Source organism: Anopheles maculipalpis, chromosome 2RL, assembly GCF_943734695.1.
Source record: "Anopheles maculipalpis chromosome 2RL, idAnoMacuDA_375_x, whole genome shotgun sequence".
NCBI classification, from domain to species: Eukaryota; Metazoa; Arthropoda; class Insecta; order Diptera; family Culicidae; genus Anopheles; species Anopheles maculipalpis.
Genome location: NC_064871.1, coordinates 65,710,634 through 65,723,005, shown reverse-complemented (window position 1 = coordinate 65,723,005; position 12,372 = coordinate 65,710,634). Strand labels below are relative to the sequence as shown.

The window sequence follows — 12,372 nt, the reverse complement described above, 5'->3', positions numbered from 1 at the left end:
CAGTTTTTTTTTCTCTGTGTCTTGGAGTTTCATCCTTTAGACGCCATGCAAATACATTGAGCTGGCATTTTTCTTCCCGTTTGCAAGATGAAAGATTCCAGTGTCTTCTGCCTAATGCACACACACACACTCACACACACCAAAGAGCACGTGCCAGTTTTATCTGTTTCGTCCGTAACCACCGAAACTTCTCGCCACTCTTCACAATGCTACGTTTTGATGGATTACGGCTGCCTCGACAAGGCAATCCGCTCGAGCCCGTAAACTACCACAAAGAGGCAAGGGGAGAGTATGAAATTTAAACAAGGCAAATCTTCTCAAACGCTCAAACATACAACGCTGCCGATTCTCGAACCCGAATAGACGTAACAGCATAACAGAAAGATTGTTGACTAAGAAGAAACGCTGTGCAGCCACCAGACGAGCAACCACAAAGAAGATGCTCTTTGGACGAAAATATCCAAATGAGTAATGCTGAAAGACTGGAAGTAAAAGTACAAGAAGACATTTATGTTTGGTATTTGTGATTTTTTCCCATCTTCCAAATATGGAATCTGACAGTTTGTGCGAATAAAAGAAAATCACAAGAGGACATAATAAAAAAATCTGTTTTTACAATATTCGCATGTAGTTAATTTAAAACTCACAAATTAAACAATAAAATACGAAAATATTGAAAAAGTTTACAAATTTTATAATTGAAACATGTAAAAAAAAATAAAAATGATTTTTGACATAAATTAAATACGTACTTCATGACACTCTCATCAAAAGGGAACCAAACGAATGAAAACCATACGATAAAGATATGAACACATACGAAACATACACGAGCACACATTGAAGACAAGACCCACGTGTAGGAGGATTCCAATCCATCATTAATTCATTTATGTTTTATGCGTAACATCCGGTCCTGCATCGAAACGTGTACTGTTTTGGGATGCACAGCACACACACACACACAAACACTGAAGAATATTTCCGATTCTGCTTCGCCATCTCCTTCTTCTTCCCTTCCTTCATGCCCGTCCGTGACTAACAAGCAGATTGATTATTATTGTTGAAAAAATGCCTCCAAAAGAAATAATTCATCGTCTCGTATTGTTCCGAGAAGCGCCAAATGGCAGTTCTGTTCTTAGAAAGCCTACCATACAATCGAAAAATGAGATCCTTGACATGCTGCTGTTTGTGGCGGTCGGACCGGATTCACATTCGGTTACATTTAAAATACATCAACCCCCCCCCCTGGGACACTGCTGTATGTCTGCCATCGTAGGTGTCACCGAGATGTCGATGTTTCGACTTCAACCGCTCATTTATCTTCGTTCCTGGCATCGAGTGCATCGAAAGGTGACATAACAGTGCCTGCCACCGATAAACCTAAAGATCCATTCTAGGGAATTGTCTCCCTGGTCTCGTACCGTGCGTAGGTGGGCCATTCTTACAGTTTTGTCTCTCTTTCCGCGCCCATCGAACATGACAAGGCGCCAACAAGAGATCAAAGATTATCAACGAACACCATCGCGTGCTGGAAGCCCAGGCGAGAGGCAAAAACGATGAAGAAAATCGCCGGGCGAGAAACGCGGTTGTTTGACAAGATCGTTGCTAATTGCTGGCTATTCCGCGGCATCGTGCTGTTGACATGATAATTAAGATAGTGTAGGAGATGGCGTCTAACGCAGCGTAAACAGATGGATGCATACGTGCATGAACTACTTTGAGCGAGTCTATTTTTAAGATGTGGATTTTCTTCTTTAATAACAGGGTTTTTTGGGGGGGTTTCGTACATGGGAGTAATTATGCTGATACCTAACCTTCAGCAAGACATTTATATTTGACAACTTTAAGAATAAAAATCAATATTCATCATTAACGAACTGGTTTTTAGGTCCGGGAAGATTGCTCGTAATTGCTAGTTTATTTTATTCTACACTAGCCGGCGGCGGAGGCTAGCCGAAGCTTAAGGATGACATAATTTATGTGTTACAATTATTCACACTTGATGGTTCATCAATTGTTCATATATTTTTGTCAAAATCATGAAATTTATGGATAAAACCCTAAACAAAATTAATTTAAGCACTTGTGGCACCTGCAAAGACTAGTGTTTCTCAACAATGCTTTCTGCACGATAGAGGTTCCGGGCTTGAATCCGGCGACTTGAACTCACGGACTTTCCCGTTTCAAGTGAAATTAAAATCATACAAGTAGACAGGTTATAAAATAAAAAAAATAAAACAAAATATTTTCATTTACTTATACCTCGAACGTAATTTAAATTGAATATCTTGCATAAAGCCACATTCATCTTAGCACTAATTATGCTCGATCAGTACCATATGTACGCACCAACTTTAAGGACTGCACTGGTGGTCGTTTATGCTGAACCACATCCGAAACATTTGTCACTTATTTATGAACATCTGGAGACGTCTTCTCCCAAACATATGAGACGAACATTGTCTATTTTTCACCATCAATATTCATTCTCATGAAAACTCTTCAAAAGGACACGCTTACTCAGCAGTGGACATTAACGACGACGATAACACTGGAACGATCCGTGAGGCGACAGTGTCCAGCATATGCAGTGGTGTGCAACGGTTTCCACAGATGTTTAATGCATGAACCCATGCCACATCTCGAACAATATGCAACTAATTCAATACACCCAGGAACGTGCAGTGTTTCTCATGCAGAAGGAAAGATCGGTACAACTGTGCCGATGAATTATGGCCATTGCCATTACTTCAGCACCATCAACGATGAGCAAGCGCCCTCATGCGGGTCCAGCTTATGGCGTGGGGTTCCTCCAACGGTCTACTAACACCTTCTACAAATCATTATGAGAACTTGGACAGCATCGAAGGCACATAAATTATGTTGCCCTCCCATGTCTCCAAGCATTATCCACGCTAATGTTCGCACTGCTCTAGCGGCGTACAATAAACCCAATTTCGAGAATCGCCGTCTTTGACGCAAAGTCGCATGACTTATGGGGAAAGAAAATCATCCCAGGACGGAATCGCCACAACTGGACAAAAGTTTGATGCACGGATGATGGATGCCACCACTACCATATCGAGAGCTAATGCTTTGCGAGCAAATAAATGAGTGAAAGAAATATGAGGCTAAGAAAATCGCACCACCCATTAGACACCGTCTGGATTCATAAAGATTTTTGCTGGACACGATGGTCGATGCATGGAAAATGAAAAAAAAAAAAACTGGATGTATGGAGACGACCTTCACCGTTGTTTGATGCATTCGGTTGCAATCCAGCAGCTGCGAATTTCTCCACAACAACAATTCATGGAAACTTTTGCGATATTTGACACCAATTCGCAGTTGAGGCAATAGGAATGAACAAGCCACAAACAAATAACACAACGGAAACCCTTCCGCTGTAACGAGACGCTTACATCCAGTGAAAATGCGTTCAGCAAAAGTATGATGATAAACCCAACATGTGTTCATGCACAAACACACACACACACACACATGTATACTGTTCGCTTTCATGTTGGCACACAGGCGATCGTTTTTCTCGCAACCCAAACAACAATCCACGCATCCGTTGATGAACAACAACGAGAGAAAAACAATTGCAAGAAATCCAATCTGCAGTTTACGCTTCACGTGTGTGTGTGTTCCTGCGTATATGTGGAGCTTTTATGTTTACGACAGACCATTACCCGCCCTCGCCTTTGGGGCAAAAGTGTTAATATGCGAGCCGCCCGTGGGAAGCGTACTGTAAAATGATATCATAAATTACCTACCAATACCTTCCACTATCTCCGGACCGCGGATCTCCACAAACGTCCCACCCGGGTATTTGACATTTAGCTAACGACTGTCATCTTCACACTATCCTGCGCAGCAATCCATCCCCGTCCGTCCGGATTCTTCACCCAATCCTCTCCAACCCAACCTGCTCCGCTTTCAAGACATTCGGTCCGTGAGCTTTGCTTTGATAGAGAAATCGCACCGGGAAATGGAAAATATCATAAATCTGTGACTCTATTCTATTCGTTCCAGCGGAAAAAAAATAGTATGAAAAAAAACAGCAACAAAAACAAAGGAAAATCTCAGTAAGACGGGATGAAAAGATATTGCTCGATGTCAGTGTGTTGTGTTAACAGAGGTTCCTTTCCGTGCGCTGGGACAATTCCCTTGCGAGAGACCTGGAGGAGGAGTGGATAAAAATATTGCTTTGGTATTGTGAAAGATGAGTTTTTTTTTCGTTCTGGTTCTGATTTACCAAATAACTTGTGTAACACACACTGATTGTGACAGTAAATTGGTCTTGAGAGATGTACTTCATTACCGCTGAAGAAAACGGTACACCATTAGGTGGGAAACTTTGGTCGTTTTCTTTCTGCAAATTTATTGCCTTTTTTTGAACTTTTGAATTTGGGTTAAAGTGCTATTTTATCTCTTTTCATAGAGGAAGATTAAATCATAATTATTGTTAAACATTGATTGGAGTGGTTAAATTGATTGAAAGATTTTTTGAAGATGAATTCACCAGCACTGGTTTCCCTAGATCTAGGATAACTTGACGAGATCCCCTTTAGAAGGGTATTTTTCGACAATGCTTTCTAGACGAGAACATCAACTTGTATCTTGTATTTAGTTGAGCTCATAAGCTTTCTAACAAGAATAAAAAGGCAACTTAAAAATTAACAATATGACCGAAATGCCTTCATTTCGCAGACTTTCTACTCATCAAATACTTACGTTGACTTTTGCTGTTTATTTCATAATCATTTATACATTTTCCTTCAACACATTCAACGGTCAAATGTTTCACACGACAGCAATAAAATCATCTTCTCCTAAATGAACCACAAGCTAATCATTGCCCACTTCACACTCGAATCGATCTTCATCAAATAACAACCGGGCATTCATCCCGACCGCTTCTCTATTAGTGCTTGGACGATTAAATTGGACTTCCGGGCGGTCTGTGTTCGGCGGCCTGTCTTTCGGTTGCAATAAAATGTTAATGACACTGACTAACGTGTCCGATGTTGGCCGGCAGCATCACCACCGGCCCGGCGTAAACTAAACATTCATCCACAAATGCTAGCTAACGTAACATCGAACCTAGTCGCATACGCAAACGAACCGGGCCTATGTAGACCGTAACACGATACGCATGAGTAAGATTCGTTTTTGTTTTTGAATTTTGGTTTCGAAAAGAGAAAAGCAAACAAAAGCGGTGTGACGCGTCTGGTGTGTGTGGCGCCAATTCTAGTGAACTATTAATTTAGTATTGCATTCATCAAATCAACGTCCACCCCGAGCGAGCAAATATTGAGATAAATAATGGTTTATTCTCTTTAAATAACTCTACAAGCTTCCTAGCTTCCTAACTAAGAGTTAGCGAGTTAGTGTCCGCACCCGGTAGTGACTGAATTGACGTAAAGGTAAATCAGTCGGCTTATTCATTGGAGCGCTAAATATATCTAACAAAACTCATTCCTTTACGACAAAGATCTAATTAGAAATACTTTTGTCCGTCGTTTTCTATTACATTTCCTTCACTGTCGAATGCTGTGTGTAAGCGTGCCCCCAGATAAATGTCCTTCTACAATCGCTGACAGACAGAGCGATTCCGACCGCTAAACACAGACGGCGTGTTTTGTCATCCGTGCGTGTTACCGGAACACATCGCGGCGTACCGACCAGTGGCGCTTGTTCGTCCCCCCGCCGGCTGACCACCTTGGCGTTCTGACACGAACCCATTTTTCCCGTATGTCGCGCGGCCAGATTTAGCATGACAGGGTAATCCATTTTGCAAAGTTTGCCCATTCGCTCACTATTTACACCCAGAAGTGTGTTATTTCGTGGATTCTTACTCTCATTTACAAATATGTCACGTTTGTCACTTGTGTCGAATGAATCAACGGAAAAACATTTGCAATTTTTAATTGGCTATGCGGTTTCAACAGTTCTTGTTCAGTCTGTAAATGTACTCAAGAAAATGTAAGTTTGAAACTAAAGTTTATTTATAGTACATCCTGTAATTTTTTTCTTCTCCTTCGAGATGTCCTCTTTACGATGTTTAGGTCAACTGCAAACGTTTAGATTTTTGTTTTATATAGAATGATATTCGCCTTCATTTATCCTTTTACAGCAACTGGTGGTTTGCATCGAAACAAAGACTGTACCCAGAACTGCACCTCACCACCGCCACAGAACTGCAGACACTCGTGACGAGGCGTGACACCGCTAATGATTGCATTGACGCGATGTGATGCAGCAGAGATCAGTCACGACCGACGGCACAATGACGACGATGATGGGCAAAAGATGAAGGGCAATTGAAAGGTGGCGTCGTGCAAATCTTCCCAGGAGGCACTTTCATGGTCAATAATCACCAGACGATTATCCGTGCGACTTGTTAGCAACAACGCGACGCGAAGACAACGCAGGGTAAAGAGATGGCCAAATAAGAACCTTCCTCCTACAGGGGATATGTCGCTTTCCAACTGCACAAGATAGAAGGTTACTGAGTAGGTTAATGGATAGCGGCAATTCAGAGGTTGGTTGCTTTGTTCGGTGAAACACTTCTGGTACAAAGAATCAATCCTTTTTTTTTTCGTCCCATCCGCATTGGGATTTACCTGTGACAAGCTGGACGGACAGTGTGCCTCATACAAACAATGAAGGGTTTGTCATAAACATTTGTGTAACTTGTTCCACATTTTGACACCGAGTGTACGATGACAAATGGGCGTGAACGATTTATTTCTTTGATAAACGTGTGACAAATCGTCTCTTCGAGGATGTTCATCGATTGATTTATAATATTTGTATAGTGAATACGCCAGTGTCACCCTTGACTGTCTATATAAAAATGCGACTAATTTTACTGGGAAATAAAATAAAACCGTCAAATGATAAGTGCCATTGATTCGCTGGTAAAAAGTGTAATGACCTCGACCAAACCTCTTTAAGAACATCTACTAGACAGCCTACGGAACGCCATCATCCGGAAACGAAGCAAAACAGTATGATAAGGCGTATCAGCATCAAGAGCGGCGTTTAACCAAACACAGTGTTGCGCAATCACGCCTCTCCTGCAGTTGGGTCGCTGCGCAGTATGCTCACGCATCGTTCACACAAGCATAATCGATTAGAGTGCGTCAGGCCCTGAACGAGCGCCCTTCATCACAAGGGGTCCTGTGGCGCAATGGATAACGCGTCTGACTACGGATCAGAAGATTCCAGGTTCGACTCCTGGCAGGATCGAGTGAAAAGTTTTTTTTTTAAATACTGTATGGCATGTGCTGTTTGTGAATTGATGGACCAGGAAAACGTTTTCAAAATTTAATAAACATGATGGAACAAAACAGAACGACGAATGAATGAAAAATACTTGAAAAACGTGCTGTACTAAAAATAATTATTGAGCATCTTTATTATTATTATCATTATTCAGCATTTAGTACATGTTGAAGTATCAAAAGCCGCAGCAGAAGAAAACAAATTTCATGGTTGAAGATACGATAGGCTAGTAGTAGAAAATGAGTTTCAAATTAAGTAATTTTTGTCTCAACAAAACGGTCAAATTTGTAAAGCCATCAGGTTAGTAGCTACCACTGTAAGATTACGATCAAAATAATCTTTCAAATAAAAATCCTTTTACGTAGTTTGTTGATCATTTAAAAATTGTATTATTCCTAGCATTTGTATAGCACCAAATTCTATGTCCATCTTAAATGAAAAAAAAGAAGAAAAATAAATCCATAATCCGAAAATGTTTCACGAAATCTAACTAAATTTGACCAAATGGACCAAAGCACCAATTTCATATGCTCAAAAATTCGGTTTGGCTGAAACTGCTGGCGCCCTCACGAATAGCGAGCAGCAATCCGCCGGTAAACACAATGACAATAGGTCCAGGCCGGGGGTGCCACCATGTCTGGTACCTGTCTGTTGACCCTTTAGTGCATTTTGATCCATTCGCATCAACAAAATAAATGCATAAACGTTGCGAAAAAAACACACACGAAACACACGAAAATCCAAACAATGAACCGATCGCGATTGCAGAAAGGTTTGTTCCGTTGACCTAACACAGACGCCGGTTCCGTCCTTTTGAACTGTATAATTGTACACATTTGGTGCATGGATCATGGAAATATGTCTACACAGTGGGCACAATTTACCCAAATAAGGCACACAATGGAAGGCTTTCGGTGTTCCGAGCCCATATATGTTGACATTAATCTTTTTTCGCTTCTATGCCAGCTCGAATTCCCAACGGAAAAGCCTTCCAAACTTTGATTCATCAATTTTTTGCCAATGTTAGTGCTATGTTTAACGACATCTTTTGCCAAACAACCATCTACGGACTAAACTCGTTTGAAACGGCTTTTTCTTTTTTGCTCTGTCGTGCTAGCTTAAGAGGAGAGAATCGATCTGATTTCGAACCCCACCTAAGAGCCGTCGAAAGGAATATGTTGGCAGGCAAGCGAATGAGATACATTAAACACAGGTGTAGTAAAAACCGGATTTCTTTATGTTGGAGGCTTTTATATCACTCTAAAAAAAGTCCATCAAGCCACCACACTAACACGTTCTTTGCCTTATAATGGAATGTGAGTGGGAAAACACAAACAAAACTGACCGTCTGTAAAAAATCTCGTTACAAACAGAAGAAGCACCACAATTCCTGTTCTTGGACATTCATTTGCTGTTTGCTACTAGCTCCGCAAATAAATGACGGCCGTTTTGAAATCGATGAGGCCATTGTGAACTGTGGCGCGATTTTGACGTTTACAAACGTTATAAATTAATTCCGGGAATTACTTAATCAAACTGTGTAAACAGATTAGTGATTTTGAAGCGGTGATCTCGCCGTGGAGGATCCTCAACGTGAAAGCTCGGCCTTCCGCTCGGCCGAACATCCATCATCATCATCAGCTCGGGCGAACATCCATAGCTCGAAAGTTATGCTGAGTATTTGGTGGGACCTGCTCGGCGTCATCTACTACGAACTTCTGAAACCGGAAGAAACATTCCGAAATTTCTTCCGGTTTCATTCATTCATTCAGTATCATTTTTCCGAAAAAGGAATCCGCGATTTACCCAAAAGGTGGAAGAAAGTAATAAATAATAATGGCCAATACTTTGATTGAACCAATTTCTACAAATCAAAATGCCACGAGTAAAAATAAACTTATGAAAAAACGGCCGTTATTTATTTGCGCACTTAATATATTTGTATGATTCATTTGCTATATTCCAACTGGCGTCAGACCATAATAAATCCTGCCAAAACGCATCACTTAAGTGATTGATTTCGCGAAAAACTGTTCACGTTTATTTTCGGACTAAGCTTCCGAAAATCTAGACGATTTTGAAGAAAATTTCATTCCAGCTGAATCACCGCAAGGTCAGACGGGGGTTTGGATGATGGATGGGTTCGTAACTAAAAATTGCGTGTACCACCGACTCACCAATGTGCGGAGCCAGCGTAGGTTTGAAATATTATTTTTAACATTTGTCTGCGCTTGGTGCATATACCCGGGAAAAGCGCATCATTCTGGGAAAATCCTATGACTTTAGCTGAACACGTCTGGCGACGGTTGAGTTTCGCTTTGTGTAACTCAATTAGCGTCTTGTTTGCATTAGCTGACGATCACTGAAGACGGATCCGTCATGCTGGAGAGGTTTTTCGGTAAACACAGCACTAGACGAAGAATGATTTCTTTATTACCAGTGTCCGTTGTCTCCAGATGGTCAGCAGACGTGCACGGTTCCATTGCAAGACCCTGACTTGGGCCAAGTGCAAAACAAGACAATTCTTGCCCTTCCGTGAGATCTACAACGTCCTACGTAAGGTCAAAAACCCGACCGATCTTGGATGCCTGCAAGAAGAAGCAAGCGTTGCCGCCCTGTGTACGACAACCACCGAAAGGACATCGACGAGATGTATCGAACCAGCTGCAAACCTGTTTTCTCAACGGTACGACGCGACGCCACCGGGCCCCAGGGTGATGTGAAGTTAATGCAAACAGAGGATCGCGATCGAATAAGGAAACGAAAATGTGTAAACTGCATCCCACGCCAAGTGCGTTACGCACATTCTCTTTCTCTCCCTCCCTTTTTCTCTGGCTCTTCTCTGGACATCTACTTTGGGTACATGCAGCTGCAGCTAAGATGTTCCCAGACAGTAACTACAGTCTGTCCCGTGTCAGACGCTCTACATAGCAGTTGTTTATACAAACCGAAAGCTGAAGAGAATAAAAAGACTTGCACCAAAACATCAGTTTGAACCTCAAATGTTTGAATCACCGTCGTCCATGGCAGCGGCATGTGTTCTATCGGTCAGTTAAAATTGCCGTGAAATGCTAGCTCAACATGTCGAGTAGGGAAGCAAAATTACATACTCAAACAGTAAAAATCGTCTGCCACAGGAAGACGTTGAAGAAACGCTGAAGGAGCGTTCAAAAAATCGTAATAAATTTAGGTCAGTAGAACCATTCGTTCTTTTCACCTTTTTCTCAATCAAACGATACACAGTTCAAGGAAAAGCAAATGGAGTGGAGAAAATGAGTGTGGCCAGGAAAATTTAGACGACAGTGAAAACTGCGTCACCGTCAACTGCGCACACCCACAGACTGCATCGTACGCACCGGAAGGCTAGATTTTTCCCAAAAATATCAACACTCACTATTTCTAGACGTTAGTTGCATGCTGCACAGTGCACACAACATTTGTTGGCATACATTTTTCCCTTGCACGAACCGTTGTAATGGGAGTTAATTCTCGGTAATGAAGTGCTTAGAATTACGCTCACGCAGATGCTTGTAGGCTGGCATGGAATGTCTGCAACTGCTCCGGTAAGGTGGTGTGTAAACAAAACGTTGAAAAAGATTCAAAATGCACAAACAGTCGCTCGAGCTAAAATGGCATCACAGTATTCCCGGAGGAACACATTTGCAGGGCTTGCACGATGATTTGCATAAAAACATCTTCTGAACGAAGCTTTATTAGTACGTAAAACATCTTTAAGCTGGCAAAACATTTCCTATTTAATATTGAATATTTTATTCATTTCTATTTTTAATTATTTTACTATCAGGTCTATTTATTATGCCTTGGAAAAAACACAAATCCCATAAGGAAAGGATTTGATTTTTTACAAAAACCTTGAAAAGAAAATGTTTTGAAATCAATGTCAAAATAAAAACATCGTCCTAAGGAGTCGTCCGAGGCACACATTGGTCGCCGGTGAGTGACCCTGGCGACGAGGACCCTTTCTTATTGAAATGGGCAAATCCTTCGCCCCTTTTCAAGATCGATTGAAAATACACCCTAGCAGTATTGTAGAGGAAGCAAGATAGAAACATATCAGTGCTTGGAATACTGGCTGCTCTCAGCATAAGCCTTCATGAACTCTCCACCTCCAAAAGCAAAGTATGGTGGTGAGTTTATTTTTGGAAAAATGCATTTCTTTGCATGAGGGCCCAGATAGTGCAGTTTTTTCCAACACACATACATCCTTCCCATCCTTCCCCTCTAAACGCACACGTGCTATACAATCCGTTCTACACAACCACCCATTTGTTGCCGAGGAAAACCCATTGCTTACACCATTTGAAGTAAAACGATCCATCGAGAGTGCAGGCGTCGGCGGCCGTGTGCTCCTTTTACGTTGAAGTTGCTCTTTGAACAACCGAACCCGAGCGCAACAGTCTGTATTCCTTGCACTAATTTTCTCACCATTGCCCGCTTTTTCCGACCGTGATTTATGGAGCTAACTGCAGTTGGATTTTAGTTCCCGAGCGTAACGCTTCTACCTTCCACCCGTTAACGTTACCGGAGTGTGGCGCGTGGATTACGGAGTTCACTGGGTCGCGACAAAAGAAAAGTCACACCAGCTCAACCGCCAGTGATGGATAGCAGGTTTTCAAAACATTGATCACTTAACCACGATGCCAGGAAGTGTGAGAAGGCAAGTGAAGAGAACTCCTTTGGGAGGATGGATAAAATTTATGCACTTTGTCTCTAGTTTCTGATAGTTGACGCGATTGATTGAAGGATAGATAGGACATGAATTAAAACTATCCTGTAAATAGTAGTGAAAAGAGTCTGGAGCAAAGTTAAGCATCTAGCTAATCAGAACTAATTGCTACAAAAGTAATATGAAAAATCTATATTGAAAAATGATTACAACAGCAGTAGTAGTTGAAAACAAAACAATAGACAACAAAATAGATCCAATAAATCTAACATGGTTCTTGTTCAATACCATTATTCTTTGGCTCTGCACAACTCCAAACATTAAAAGTGGTTTGGGTTCCTGCCATTACCTTGAATAATTAAGAATAGCTTAGTCCTTCGTACAGT

General features: G+C 41.5%; 2 protein-coding genes and 1 non-coding gene across 4 annotated transcripts in view; 1 reads left to right on the top strand and 2 right to left on the bottom strand.

Moving 5' to 3' along the window:
* Positions 1-12,372, bottom strand: part of LOC126556080 (ubiquitin carboxyl-terminal hydrolase calypso) — a 332,487-nt gene that overhangs the window by 47,898 nt on the left and 272,217 nt on the right. Inside the window, exon 2 of one of the 2 annotated variants that reach the window (XM_050211278.1) lies at positions 3,698-3,708. The exons of the other annotated variant lie outside the window; for it this stretch is intronic. The gene's annotated coding sequence lies outside the window, so the exon portion shown is untranslated. Of the gene's footprint in view, positions 1-3,697; positions 3,709-12,372 lie in introns of those variants that run through there. 2 annotated transcript variants of the gene reach the window in all.
* The window catches only part of LOC126555968 (matrix metalloproteinase-2), a 274,794-nt gene that overhangs the window by 245,662 nt on the left and 16,760 nt on the right, over positions 1-12,372 (bottom strand). The window lies entirely within an intron of this gene.
* Trnar-acg (transfer RNA arginine (anticodon ACG)) lies at positions 7,191-7,263 on the top strand. Its single transcript has one exon. It is a non-coding gene; the product is annotated as a tRNA-Arg (tRNA).